The sequence below is a fragment of the Dufourea novaeangliae genome, unplaced genomic scaffold, assembly GCF_001272555.1.
Source record: "Dufourea novaeangliae isolate 0120121106 unplaced genomic scaffold, ASM127255v1 scaffold246, whole genome shotgun sequence".
In the NCBI taxonomy this organism is placed as follows: Eukaryota; Metazoa; Arthropoda; class Insecta; order Hymenoptera; family Halictidae; genus Dufourea; species Dufourea novaeangliae.
In genome coordinates this window covers 442,883-458,771 of record NW_015374139.1, presented here as the reverse complement: position 1 = coordinate 458,771, position 15,889 = coordinate 442,883, and the positions used below count along the sequence as shown (strand labels likewise).

The window sequence follows — 15,889 nt, the reverse complement described above, 5'->3', positions numbered from 1 at the left end:
ACCTCGCACACGCGGTGTGTATCTCTGTTTTCCGCGGAGCCCTGATCTTATCCCGACCTTGCCCAGTTGGTGTGTGCATAAGCGATTTATAAATAATGTATGGCCGTTTATTTATACGCGTGTGCGCGCGCGCGAGTAGTCCTGCGCGCCGAAGTGGGCCGTGGAAGGAGCGATCGGAGGCAAAAAAGGAGGAACACGGGGTAGGGACACGCGATCGCCAGTATTCGTTTTGATCGGACGTGATTCATTCAGATGTTACGTTCATATGCTGCTCCCTTTAAACCGGTCAACCCGATACGAGAATGCTTTTGCGCGGAACTTTCAACCGAAACCTTGGCCCCCCTCCCCCGTAAAACATAAATGGCTTTTCATTGCATTCCGAGGATCGTTTCCTTTCGTCTTCAAATTTCTTCCAGCAGTCGATCCGATTGTTCTTGTTGTTTTTTGGGTCTCTAACCCTTTTTTAGCAACAAGTACCACTACAATGTGTTCTGGCTAAGTCATTTTTTGGCACGAAACGTTACTATAGTTGCTTTCCTTTGGGTGACGTTTGTTTTAACGAAGAAGAGCTGTTATAGTGGATCTATTTGTTCTCTTGAAAATTTCTAGTTTTTTCTTTTTTCTTTTGCACTCCGCGACAGAGCTGTCGGTACAGCGGTATAGCTTCGCCGTAGCTAAAGGTGTTAAGAACGATGTTGTCACCGAAAACATTAAATCCTCGATGAGGTCTCGAAGTTGTAACGCTGACTTTTTAATGACGTTTAGCACAGTGATAGAGCTTGGAATTCTGAAGCCAATGATATTTGTTTCACAAAAATATTTAATCTTTAGTGTCGAGGAGCCTTCGAACACTCATCGAGGATGTATTGTATTTAATTAAGCTAGGGGTTAAAGTTCTTGGTACTCTTTGGTAAAAGTTCGACGAAACAAACAACAACAATGTGAACCTTAATGTGTCAGTTAATTAAACGACACACGGTAGTTGAAAGCGCGTAGTATCGCGAGCACGAGTTGAGAAGAGCTACTATATCGCAGTAGCCTCGCTGAAACCACGGCCGTCGTCGTCTCGGTGGTGCTCGTCGCATTTCCAATGGTCAATCGTCCAAGACGGGGGCAATTTTTACGGGCAAAAACGTTCACGCTTCGATGTGTTCCGAAGTCGGTGGTGAGGGGACGTCGTCCCTTCCCCTTTACCCATCTCGGACGGTTTTTCGCGTCATTTGCGGTTCGATGTAAGCTATTACCTTGCCGTAATGACTCATCCTCCTGGCCAGCGAAAAGTTGATTCCCGTCTCTCGTGCGCGGCGTATCAGGAGACGACAATCCGGCTCCGTTGGGATACCGTAATGCACGCAAGAAAGGCCCCAGACTTGATTTTGTACGAGGGCTTTACGACACGCTGGACCCGACCGAAATCATCAATGAGCCCAGGCGCGCTCTGAGATCGGCTTGACCTCGCCTGGCTCTTTTCCCTCCGCACGACGACGAACGTAGGAGATGAGTGACACGAGGACTGGAGGGGCACAGGGATGGGCAAATTCATTATCCAGATAAAAAGTTTCGAATAACGAATAAAAGGTGATAAAAATATTTCATCATTTTTACTCGATTGAACGTGGTAATTCCAATTTTTATCATAAAATAATATTTCTTGTTGAATGAGTAGACACTTTTCAAACAATTATTTAATCTCATGAACTGTTTAAAGGTCAGGATGACGATCTTAGATACTGTTACTTCTCACTATCTATTATTCGAATAAAATTTCAACCCATCTCTGGAGGGCCAGACAATATGGAACTTCTCCGAGCCAGAATTTGATCGTTTTTGGTCGAGAAATTCACGTCGAAAAAACGACACGAAGTCGAAACTTCGTAGACTAGCTGTTGGTGTTGATCTTGGTGGCAGTCAATTTTATAGAGATATTAGATTTTTAACGAAAGTTCATCGTACTCCCAGAATCTTCTTGTACAGAATCGATCATGCGTGAAAACGTCCAGGTGGAATATGGATATTCCTGTATACATATACTCTAGGTCACAGCCTAATTGTCCTCTAAGATTCTACGAACCCCGACTACATCTCTTCTGCGTACGAATTTTCTCCTATATTCCCTCTGCGATTGAGAATAATTCGTGGATCAACAAGCTCAAGTATCGGTCCATTAAAGAAACTCGAGGCGACGATTTTTTTTCTCTCTCCAGTTTCTCGAGCCGAAAGCAAGAAAATCATGCTCGGCGGACAGGTTCTCTCCTGGGGCTCTTTCGTCCACCCGGGCGGTCGGACAATTTTTCTGACACCGGTGTGTCTGTGTGTACACGACCCAGTTTCGTGGGCCGCGCGCCTCTCGAGCCTCGATCATTCATTCTCACGTTCCTCTTTCCTCGGTTTAATCCCCCATCGTGGGTGATGCAGCGTTGGCTCTCCTAATTCTAATCTTCCGGCCCGTCGAATCCGCCGCTGTCCTGGCTGTCCGAACCTGGTCAACACACACACACGGATGGTCGCGTGGGAGCAAAGAACTTTCCACCTGCGGCCCGATCTTATCTCCGTGCCCGACAGAGAAGTCCAATCGCTGGATCCTCGGTGTGGCACACGTGCATGGCTATGAATGGCGATGGTGCAGCGACTCACGTTGATCACTGAGCGGGTCTGAACTGGGTGGACGTCTGGGCCTGTTTCAGTTAAGCGGCTATTTTTTTATAAAGTGGTATCTTATATTTCGTTGATCTGTCGTTACATCTCGAAAAGACGTTTGTGATATCATTATCCTTCTTTTAAACGAAAATAGGTATCGTACGGGTAGGTCTGACTGCGGTCATAATTGGTTACAACTAGTCCTTTACATAATAGTCCGTAAACTGGGTCGATCAGAAACTTCGTGCAGTTTCTGGTGATAGTTGTCTTTTCAGGCACCTCGAAATGTAACTGACTTTGGTTCGAATCTTAACATGTCACATATGGTCATTGATAGCCAACATTTAACCGTACATTTTCACCAAAAACTGTTCAACATTCGGTTCTCAAATCTATACCGCTTATTCCTCAGCGCGTTAACCATGACTTGTAAATTTGAAAATCGAATCTTCAACCGTTTTCGGGTTATAAGTTACTATCACTAAAACTGGTCCACTTTCGTAGTAAATAGAGTCTTCGCGAGACAAACGGTTCCGTCGAAGGCCGTTTTTCCAGTTGGGTTTTAGCTCGTTTTCCCGGGCGACCAGCCGAACAGAACGTCGACCTCTTCCGTGAGGGACTCCTCAAGGTTCCCCTCGGAGCGTAATCCCTTTATGGTTCCTTTATCACGATGACGCGTCTAGCCGGAGGTGCTCCACGGCCACCGCGAGGGCCGCCGCTCACTTTCTCCAATTTGTCATCGGCGCACGGCCGGGGCGATATTGCGATATTAATTAATCTTCCGTTGCGGCGACGGCACACGCGCACACTCTCCCGTCCCTTCTCCATTCACGCCGCAGGATGCACCGGGAGGGCTGCTGCGGATCCGCTGTTGCCCCGTGTGTGCACGTGCACACCTCTCTCTATCCACACCACTCGCGTTTCATCGCGCGAGATAAGATCCGGAGCAGGTGGAAAGTCCTCCTTCGTGGTTCAACACGCTCCCGTGTCGCAGCATCTTCCTCCCTCTCTATTCTTCGAGAAGGCCTCGTACACCGTCTCGACGGATCGGTTTTTCGTAATTCGTAGCTTGATTTTTCATTGACGATTGTAAGCGTAACAGAGTGCTGTTAGCTGAAATCTGTTCCTAATTTTTTCAATTTACACACGTTCGCTACCGACAGTATTGTTTTGAAGAGAAATTGAAGACCACACTTTAGGTCTAATGCATTCTTTTCACTGGAATGTTGCCTCCTTCATTAATTACCTTAGATATTTAAGAAGCATATATTATGAAAAACGACATTACTTTCGGGTACTCCCAGGATCATTCTACCAGGTTCGAAGTGAAATAAAAACCTCTTTAACCCTTGTGTCAGCAATTGGATACCTGGGTACAAAGAACATGGTAGATTATACGAAGGGAAAACTAAAAGTTTCGGAAAAGTACGAAAGTAAAATTATCTGTGTTTATCTGGTCTGTCAGAATAGGATGTTTGGGGTACTCCGATTGCTGAACAACCGTGACAATTTTGTTTGCCCACACAAGGGTTAAACTGTATCAAAACACTTAAGTATACGGAATTCTAGAGAATCGTGTGTGCTGGAAATGTACAAAATCCGCAGTCCTAGTACTCAGATAGGAGACGAAAAAGTGGGATACGTTTTGCCTCAAAACGATCAGCCAGATCAATTGTTAACTCATTTGTTGGTCCCTGTTCTAGACATATGGTTTTGACGATGGACGTGGGATTTGTATAATAATCGAAACAGAGGCGAACGCTTACAGAAACAGAGGGAAATGGATCTCTTGAAATTGAAGAAGAAGAAAATACGGATGATCCGACAATCAGTTTCGGTAAACAGCCGGTCGTTAACGATAACTCGCGACAGGAAACGATCTCACCACGGATTCCCCCCGCCCGGTAAGAACTGTTTTCCAGAGGTTTTATCGCGTGGCGAGGGCTTGACGATTATCTACGCGTTAGACAGTCGGGCATCGTCTCTCGTTCGAGAGCGCCCTCAACACACAGGCCGTGGTTATTAGAGAGGAGTTGATCCCGTGGCTGGTCGTAACGAAGAGTTTCTAGCGCGGCCCTATAATTCCTCGAGTCACGTATGATCGGTTTAGAAGAGTTCTCTCCTACCCTTCTCTCTCTCTTTCATTCCCTCCCTCTCTCTCTCTCTATATATATATTATTATATTTCTTATATTATTATAATGGCAGACAGACATATATATATATATCTGTCTGCCATTCTCGTTCCTGGTGTCTCTGATCCTTTTGCTATGGGAGGCACGCTCGATCCCTCTCGCTTACGATACGCGTTCCCACGTGAGATTCGACGCGCACGTGTATGTGCACACACACACACGCACGTACACACGCACCTTGCGTAACCACACACTTCGTCCGCGATTGTTCCGTCGTGCGTGTCGTCGTCGCGACGACGAGATGTCGATCCAAGTAAGCGTAGGAAGACGCCTAGCGAGCCTGGTGAACGGGACGATACCGATTTCAGACGATTATTAACCCCTTGCTCTATAACATGTTGACGATTTGAAAATCGATTCAACAACAAAGAATATTATTCGGTTTTCTCTGAGTTGAAATGAAGTACCACGTTGCTGGTATTAATATTTAACTTTTACAGAAAAGTACAGTTGCGATAAGTACAGAATTTCTTTCGTTTCTGGGAAACTATCGATAACAATGTAATTCGGAAGACGTGAAGAACGGTAACTCCTCGTTGAACGGTTCCATGCGAGTATTAATTCACGAGGAGTTAGATGGAGGTAGCAGGTGAGAGAGAAGGGAGTGTTCGAAGACTCCTCGGTAATGAACATTAAATATTTTATTAACTAATGGCCATATGCCGCTGAAATAAATATTGGCTTCAGAATTGCAGCACTAGACTGGGGATTTTTATGCGAAATAAAAATTTCTAAAGAAATTTCTAAAGACAAGAGCAATCGTAGAAATTTATTTCCCCTCTTAAGTATCTTATTGGGGTCAGAATAAAATAGAAAACTCGTTGGATCCGATGAAATCTTATCTAGACGTTTAACCGGTAATCTTTTATATCTTTATTGGTTACTTACTTAACAATTTCACTGTTATTCCCATATTTTCTAGAGACCACGCTGTAATTGTGATTTTCTGGACGTTTACCATGTAATCCATTAGATCCAGGCGGCTCTCGATAGACATACGTAAGTTCTTTTTCCGTCCGTCGTGGTGTCTCGTACAATTTCACTCGCCCACACGTAATAGACAGCTACGTGTACGTGTTACTGCATAGTTATCGTTTCGTTGCGAAAACGATTCAGCCTCGACGCGTTAATAACGATGTCGATTCTATCCGGCGCTTGTACGACCGTGCGTCGGATGGAACAATGACGATTTAAGGCTAATTATGAGTCCCTTGAACGAGCGACAGTTGTCGGTCTGATGGCGATATTAATCCAGCCTCGAACGACTACGGTCCCAATTTACGCTCGAGACTTGTCTTTTTCTCTCCCTCTCTCATTCTATCTCTTTCTCTGTTGGGATCGCGGCGCGAACGTGTCCGACGACGGTCGATGGGGGGACCGATAAAAGTCACCGGGTCGCTAATTTACGTGCTCGTTCGAAACCGACGCTAATTTGCCTCCTCTCGGGACAGAACGATTGCGCAACGATCGCGACGAGGAAGCGACGTAGGCGTGTTGCACCGGTACGCCTGGTCTGTCGTAAACTCGCTCGTAAACGATCCCCTCGCGACGGCTATCCTTTCCTTCCAAGAGAAGGGAGACCAGAAGGGGGATACAGAGATTCATCCGAACTTGTACTTTCGACGAAATTCCGGCGTGGAGTATGTCGATGATCGTTGGAACAAGTGATATTTTTAATTTAGTAGCGACAGGTGTCTTGAGCGAACGGGATCAATCCCTCGATAAAATAAGCTTCTTTCATTGTGAACGACGTGATATCTTCTCAAAACGGTAGATTAAGTAAGATGATCGTCGAAGAAGTAACTTTTGTTATATTTAATATCGTGTGTGATCTCCTTCAGATGTAGAACTAGTCTTAACGGTGTTAAGGATAGAACAATTCCCACGTGCGATCACAAAAAAGAGCCCACAAGAAAGACGAGCGCATATCGTGGATTTATGGTGTGTACTAGACGCACCCAGTGGGATCGTTCCCAGAAAACGGCCAGTATTAAGTTCCACACACTTGAATCTTATCTACCGCATCGAAAATCGGCAAGAAAACACTCGCGTGTCACCGTTCGATCGTGTGTTCCGTTTCTTGGTAATTTCCAAAGAAATCTCCACGCCTTTCTCTTGTCTCCGTCGAACACAGTTGCAGGCGATGAAGTGGAGCAGGAAGTGCCTCCGCCGGAGCCTGAGAACCGTTTACCCAACAGTTTCCTGCCCTGGGACTGCGAATAATTTTCTCCAGGCCCCCCCAGAGCCCCTCCGTTCTCCGACAAATCCAATTGCACCGACGCCGCTTGAACGCCGTTTGCCGTGATCCTTATCGATCCCCGACGAACGGCGAATTTCACAACGACGGGGCCCGGCCGAGCGGTGTGATCCAGTGGAAACTCGGGCAGAGGCGAGGATCGCCTCGAAGCGGTCCGCCGTTCGCGATCGAGAGTCGATCGATCAATAAATCGTGGAGGCGAGGATCGGTTGGATGTTGCCGACTCGGCGGATCGGTTCTCAGGATCACTCTAAATGTGGTGTTGGGACTTTGGGGTGTTGGGATTCCTGGAAGTTTGGGATTTTGAGAAATAGTAGTCGAGGATATTTACACGTCGAGATATTTGAAACTTTGAAGGATATCAAAAGTTCACATTGCAGGAAATCTGATAATTTGGAGAAGTGGATACCCGAAGAACTAAGAATTTAGGAAAATTGAGGAGTCGTTGGCTAAATCATTTCAGCCATCGAATATCTCGAAGAATATTAATCGAAAGTTCACCATGGAAGGATCGTTTGAAACCAGCGGATAAAACTTGCTGCTGCTGCTGTTACGCGTGTTTTCCGCGTCGTTCGGTTTCTCTCAGTGGCGATTTATGTACCGCGACGCGAGGCGTGTCCCTGTTTGGATAGTAGCCTAATTGTAGTTCACCGTGATCGTGGCCAGAAGCGGGGTAGCAGAGCCGCCGTTCGTTGCACTTCCTGCGAACCGTTCCAACGAGCGCGACAATTCAGCCGGAACCAATCACGGAACCGGAGTTTTGCAAACCACGCGGCCGCAAATCCGCTTCAACGGTCCCCCTTTTACGATTTTCGATACCGTGATCGGTGATTCTTTTTTTTCATCGCGGCCATTACGCTGCCGGTCGCTATCGTCGCGTCCCCACTATTATTATCGTCGTGGCACCGGTGCTGTGTCTCACGATCCGAGCGTGTCGCCGCCGGTGAAAATTAATGATCATTTTCCGTTGGTCGTTCGTTGATCGGCACGCGTTTAATCCACGGCCACACGTCCGTATCGCACCCTCCGTCTCCTTCTCTCTCGGTCATAATTCCTGGCGAGAGACCTCGCGACGACAGGAAACGATCGTTCGGACGCGGCTAGAGACCTCGATAAATTCTCGTCGTCCTCGCGATCATTTTATCGATTCACGCGCTCCGTCTCCTCGACACCCCGCACGGCGTCACGCTATCTCCGTTACCCTTCTTTTGCCTCTTCCTCCGTGTCCGGTGGAAACGTATTCTCGGTTGTTTGGCATCGCTGCTACCAATAAAATAAGGATTTATTTCCACGGGACGGAAGTTCAATGAATTACAGAAACATTACGGAAGTGACAGATCTAGAAAGATACACGTGTGAAGAGCATATACGAATTTGCAATTTGGTGCGTTCTATTTCCAGATAGAGTTTACTCTTGAATACGTTCGCATTCGGAGTAAAGAAATAAACTTGGTTGCTGTAATTGTTCGCTTGCGTACAAATTCTGTGGATGTGTATGCTTGAGGTATAGAAAGTAGGGAAACTCTAACGAAATATAGGGGGAGGGGTGTTTCTGAAGTTCGGGGAATTGCGATCTGGCTGAATAATGCTGGGATGAATGACTAATGATTTCACTATGTATTAATCGGATAAAATTGTGTCCAACTCTGACTGGTACCGCTGTTACCAATATACATCACTGGTACCGCTAGTACCAATGTAACTGGTACCGCTAAATATCCGTATTCGTCATAATTTTCCTACGTCTAGAACGGAACAATGTATACAGCTTCGTGCGTCCCCGCGACATCAGTGAAACCCGTTTGTCGAGGAATCCTACCCTTTACGTTGTATCGTTTTCAACGTAGAACGACTGTCTGGGAGATCGAGCTGGCGGTCGACGAAGGGACAGGGAGAGAGATATAGATAGATAGAGAGAAAGAGACAGCAGTGTCCCCGGAGCGCGTTACCGATGGAAACGCAATCCCCGCGGTCATTAAAAAGCTGCGAAACGTACTCGTGTTCGACTAAAGTGCCCAGTCGCGCCAGCGAACGCGGATTCTCGGGACCCCAGACCTATTGATTACCGATCAGATCCGGTATCTGTGTCAATATTGTGTTACCAGGTAGTAAGGTGAAGGGGACGGACGGTATCACGCGGGGATTAACTCATAAAGAACACGGTACGCATGGGAGTAGCGTGTCAGTCGGGATACACACGTGGGTGCGCGATCGATTGCGTTTCGCTAATCTATTCGGGCGTTGCCGGCATAAAACGACCGATGACACTCGGCTCGATTCAAGGAAAAATCGATCGATCTCGTTGCCAATCCCTGTCCCCCTTGCCGATCTAACACGGTCGATCGAGCACGATGGAGGAGGATTCTAAGAGGGGGCGTGGCTGTGATCGAAATGGATCGGAGAAAACAGGCCGATTTCCACGAAGCACGGATCGGAAATCCTTTCGTCGCTCTCGGAGCTCGTGTTTAAGGCCTTTCGAGCCACGCCGTAGGAAAACTGTGTATTTATAGAATCCAAGGAGGATTCCGTATTCCGTCGACGGCGATTGTCGACGATACGTTCCCAAGTCACGACTCGAAAATTCTACGCCTCTCCCGCGTCCTCTTCCTCTCGAGCATTCCGATCCCCGCGTCTCGGCTGTCTGAATCATCCGCACAGATACACAACCGAAAACGTCGCGGGTATTATTGAACGGTGACTGATTCGAATCACGAAGAATGGGGTAGAGAAACGAGTCAGGCGGTGTCATTGCGAATTTAGTTCAGTTCGAGTAGAATACAGATCGGTAACTCAACCGTGGGAAGAGGGGTGGGGATTGCGATCTGTTATTACCTTCAAATGAAGTTACATTTTACATTTCGATCGAACGTTATTTCCAATGGACTCGTCTGGTAGACCCGTTCGTATAAGTCTATTTCCATCCACTCTATCCTCGGGTTGTGAACGTTTCGCTGCGTGTTGCCAGCGCACAGATGCGATGATTATTAAAGACGATACAGTAATGCCTTGGTATGCGCTCCGAGAATGGGTCTGGACAGGCGCCGGATAACGAGGAGATTCTCCGTGTTAATTTAAACAACTCCAGGTGTCGGATTCTTGTTGAATCTCATGTGACTGCATTTTCAAAGAACCGAGAAGACCTTTACGAGAAAAGTAATTGTTATCAACCTACTCGTTTATCAAGGTTTGATAGCTTGGTAGAGTATTCGGTGTCTTATAAAAGGATTTTGAATGCTTCTGTCCGAGCAGTATCATGAAAAGGAATTTTCAATGCTTTTGTGAGGTATTGAATACTCACCAAGTTGTTATGACTTGCCATAACTTTCGAGATTTTCAGTACATTCAAGAATTTCTAGACTTTCAAGACATTCGGGAATTCGAGACTTTCTAGACTTTTAATAAAAAAGGCTCAAGGGTTTAAGACTCAAGTTCGAAGACTTATCAAGCCTTTCAAGAGTTTCAGTTATCGAATACACATTCCAAGTGATTCGAATTTTCACATTTACTGAACTTCGAATCGTTTCTAGATTGCGATCCAAACGCCCATTACCATACATCGCGACGAACGAAAGCCCACCTAGCACTCTTTCGATGTCCGCCTGCTCCGCCGTCTGACAGTAATATTGATCCGTCGGAGGGGCACACCGTGTGTCAGGTGGCTCGCGCGGTCCCAGGACATTCTTCGCCGCGAAGCGTTCCTCGCTCCCGGGTGAATCGATGGGAATGAAGGAAGAGGGGCAACATCAGCAGCACCAGCATCGTGTCGGGAGAAACAACCTTTGGGTAACACGAGGTAGTAGTTGTCGCTGCCGCGACGTGTCTGCCTGCCCCGCAGTCCGCAGGGAGGATGACGAAGGGGAGAAAGATGGTCGCAAGGGGAAGGGCGCAAGCGAGGCAGAGAGAGCGAGAGAAAGAGCGTGGAAGGTGGATTCACAGAAGGTGAGGAGGAGCCCGTGAGATAGAAGGCGTCCTTGATAGACAGGATGCCCCTCGCCCCGCCTGCCTTCGTACCGTATAATCTTCTCTCTCATCTCATTCGGCCCCGTAGCACGGGGTGTCGGGGAACGATTTGCACCCATGCCGCGTCGCCTCGCGTCTCCCGTCCAGCCAGGGCCCGTGTTACTCGGGCGTGGTGGACATGAAACGATTCGCGGGTTATTTCACCGTGTCTGGACGTCTGTGACGCTCCGACCGAGCGAATGGATCGGTCTGTTAACAGCGAGAACGATTTGTCGACGCGTGGACGCCGGATGGAACCGCTTTAACCAACTGCGAACGCGATGATCCAGTCTGGGGGATGAGAGTTTTGATGGGTTTAGAGGTTGCTGTGGGAATAGCTCTCGTGGAAACGGTGCCCCTTTTCTATATCATTTCGCCATATCCTATACCTACTTTTCAGTATTAGCTTCCTACTTCCCCTCCCACAGACGTCAAAGGAAATTCGTATTACTTATAGTACCTAATACAAACGGAGAGTGACCAGGAGGATAGAGAAGATTGGCGATGCAAGTACTGATAAACTTAGCTCTACCGTTCTCTAGCAAGTAGCTTCACCATTCCCGTTTCAATGGCTCCTACTGTATTCCACCCCATACCCTTCCACTCTCTAGAGTCCACTGACGTCTGAAGTAATTTGGTATTTGCGAGTTATGGTCCATGTAGTATCGAATACTTAAATAGCCGTGGCGAGAACCATAGAACTCTATGAACCACCAACTCTTTTCCATTAAAGACCGCAAATGTTTAACCATTTAGGGCGTATCGATTTTCGATCGAGCAGATATTTATCCTCCACGACTTCCCCTCTATCTGTTCCTTCTAGCAGTCGAAGCCTTCTCATCGATGAGGTCGCTCCTAACCACAGTTCTGCCAAGCCGGAATTCCATCTTCCGTCCAACACCGGGATCGTTGGCGATCTCTCGGTCCCGGGCCGCTTGATTATAATCTATCCCTCTTCCCCTCCCCTTCCCCGACCGCTATGGCGGCGTGCAATCTGAAACTTGGCGGAGAGAAGCATGTCACTCGGCTGTTCGCAGCTGCCAAGGCCTATGGTTATCCCATCGCCGGGGCATCCTGTTCGTTTTGTTGGCCTCCGAGCCGCGGCTCGGCGTCGAACCCGCGGAATCCCGATCCGTGGATCGGCAGCCCCGGCCATTCTGCGTCCTAGCCCCCGTAGATCGCGGCGGCGATCGATAGATACCGCTCCTTGGCTGCTCTCTCACTCTTTCTCCCCGGTAGCGCTGGATCACTGTAATATCGACCCTTTTGCCTCCCGTGTTCACGCGGCAGAAGGATGGTTGTAGGGGCGAAGGCGATCTGGAGCCAGACGAATGCCTTTAGGGTCTATTGAACTCCCTCTCTCTCGATCCACTTTGATCGCTCTCTATCCCCCCATCTTCCATCGATGGATATATAACCGGTGAAATATATGATTCGATGAACAACGGTATGCGGTTAATGGACCGTGACGAAAAATCATGATTAACCCCAGGATCATCCGATTTATATTCTATTCACTCTGTGTGGTTCGTATCGGTATCGTCGATGAACGGTGGATGTTACGGTAGAGAAATCGAAAGTTTTGCTGGATTAAATACACCACTGGGGATGCCTGGATTTGTCGAAAGCATAAACCCACGGTCTATTATCGTATAAATAACCCAGGGAAGTTCCGTGGCTAATACTTGACCTATAAAACGCTCGCTCCGTAGCTGCGCCAATAGAATCGTTGCAGGACGTTTCCCCGAGGATTTCCAATCGTGTTCCGCGGCGAGTCGGCGTTCCACGTTGCTTTAATCTTGTCATCAATAGCAATCAGTCGAGTCCACGAGGCAATAGCAAAAGCATTCCCAGCCTTTTCTCTGGATTCCCTTCCACGGTTCGGTCTTTCGACATTTTTCCTGGCAAGGTTTTCGTTCGATTACCTGAATTGTGCCGAGGATATTTTGTACCTTTCGACTCGAATCGGATCAACGTTGGTTGACTTACAATAATTTGTAATTTATAGTAGTAATAATTTGTGCCTAAAGAGAGTTTAAAAGTGAAGGTCGTATGTCTAGACACAAGTACACCAGCTTTTGGAGCGACCTGTAGAATCCGCGCGAGCGCGCATTACCAACGCATATTTCGATACTCTGTTGCCCCCTTATCGGAGCGATTTAATAGATCGTAAATGTTTATCGGCCGGTCTAATCTCCTCGCCGTTGAATCTCGTAAATAGGGGAGAGGAAGATTGTGGAACGAGATCGCGGAAGAGAAGGGGCAGCGCTTGGGAGGGGGGGTTATTTCTCAGGCGAGGTCGTTTTTTCCCACGGGTCACAGAGGGACGAGGATCGTCCGATAAGACACGGTTGATTTGTTAGTTTGGCCGTGGCGAGAGACTGCCACGAGGGAGAGGGGCGATAAGGGGAGGGAAGGGACACACACACGCGATCCCCCGCGACATCTCCCTCGGAAACCGCGAGCGTGTCGACGCGGACGGAGAGCGCGCGCGCTGTGCAGCAACGTCTAAGCCGATGGCCAAGCCTGCTATTCCTGTACCTTCTATACTAGACGGCGTAGCACAGGGCAATGACACTCGCCCCGTTCCCCAGCCGGGACTGGCTTCTTCGCGGCTCGTCGTCCGTTGCAGGTGCGCCTCCGCCTCTGGCGTGCAACGGCCAACGCTAATTTAATCAATCCCTCCCCCAGCCGACGTTTGCGCGACGACGGAACTCTTGGTCTGGGGGATTACCCCATCGGATTTCGAGATCTTCGAGAAACACAGTCCTTTGATCTGTTAAAGAAAAAAAGAACATCTGGAACACACGGTATATCGCAGCGAAGACGAGATGGAGACGGGACCACGTGTTTCCTCGTCTTCAATTTCATCAGGACCGTTTCTACTACGCTTGATTTTTTTTTTGTCCTCTTACCTCTCTTCCCTTCCCCCCCCCTTGAAACTTTAAGTATGATGGTCCTCCACGTTGTGTCACCTAGACGTGACAAATCTTTAATTAACGCCGTGGACGTTATTGAATTTCTGCGAGCGCCCGCGATGCTACGCCACGAGGACGGATAGAGGAGCGTCTCTGACAAGAGATCCCTGTGAATTGGAGCGGATCCAATTGCTCCGCCTGTTTTTCACATTGTTTCGGGCCGGAATTGATGGTTGATGAATCAACGATGCTATTGTTTTCTCGTTCTCGAGAGTGTGCTTCTGTTCTTTTGTGCGACCAGGAATACAGGCTAATTTTGCGATAATTCAGCCTGAATTATATACTCTTCCCGTTTGTCAAAATTAATTCACGATTATAGGACCGTTTGTAAGTCTGTTCGTGCAGTGGGAATCTGTGTGTATCTACTTTGGTTCGGTGAATTCTTTGTGTGTTGTTCAGTCGGATCTTGGAATTCGAGATCTTTTTGGCGTTTTTCGATCCAGCCCGCACGACCGATTCGACCCCAGGCAGATTTCACGGAACTGTGGCACGGATTTCTTTTTCTCTGGCCGCCGCCCGGTCCAAGAATATATGTCGGGCTACGGGGAGCGCACTGTCGACGGTTGCATCGGGGAAAACCAACGTGTCAACCTTCCTTCGGCGCGCACGTGGGCGTTTCTTTGCCGGCGTTTATACTTAGTTTCGTCATTTGGGTCGCGCCAAATTGCCACCGGTGCTCGGCGCACGCCACGGAACATCGCGAAAGCTCCTGGTGCAGTAAACTTTGCGTGTTTAACTTACGTCATGGAATCGTCGTGACCCGCGACAACAATCTATCCTCAGCTCTAACTGTGGTCGACTGCATATACAACCTTTGACGTTATTGTTCCTTTCATGTCCTTTGGTGATACTTAGTGTTTTCACCCGTGGTTGATCCCTTCCGATCTTTTGGGTTTTGATTGGTGTTTGCACGTGTGTGCCGACTAAACAATTTAAACTCACTCGAAGGACCACCCTTTTTTAAGGGAAAGAAATTAATAACAATGCGAACTACTATGCTACACAGTTTATTAAAATGTCTTGAGACTTGACCAGAGCTCCGGTACTAGATTATTTGAGGTCTACACAATGCTTGAATGGATTCTAGAACCTAGATGATTACTTTGAAACAAAACCTGTACCAGTCCCTGGGGACTAACATGGTCCAAGATACTAGACTGCGATCAGGAAGTATCGTACAGAAACAAGCTTCCAGATTACAAGAATCTTCCGAACAAGTACTTAGATAGAAGAACAAGTGTCTGCTTATCTCTACCAGGATCATTAGTGTTTCTATAATCATAAAGTTCCTTCTCGAGCGACCAAGAAAAATCCTTCTTCGTGATCGTCGACCGATACAATTCGTGGCTTCGGTAAGAAGCCAGGTGTACGGTATCTCTTCCGTTACCAGAAATTAGGTTTACATCGTCACGGACATATCCACCCAGGGTACAGTACCTACCCCAGACAGCTACCGTGTGCATTATCGGAATCATCCTGCGAAACTGGTAGCAAATTGAGGGTTAGCCGAGAGTCCCCCGTTCGACGAGAGGTTCACCATTGACGACCTGTTATTTCTGCGTCCCGGGTGCGTGATTATCGATCTCTTTTGTTGTCTCGTTTATATCACAAGAGAGGCCCGAACACACGTGGATAGAGCATCTTTTTCACCCCCATACAACGCAGGTACCAGCCTGTAGGTATATACATAAGCTCGTCGACGGTTGAGGTTCGTTTCGCAACATCGATTCAATGAACCGTGGCCGCGGAAGGAACGTTATCATTTACCATTCTGTGCTCCACCCCTCCCCTGGCGCCCGAGTCTCTTCGTTCTTCTCCTGGCGC

The 15,889-nt window shown here is 47.8% G+C and overlaps 1 protein-coding gene across 1 annotated transcript in view; it reads left to right on the top strand.

Moving 5' to 3' along the window:
* LOC107191400 (protein outspread) overlaps positions 1–15,889 on the top strand; it is a 153,042-nt gene that overhangs the window by 9,556 nt on the left and 127,597 nt on the right.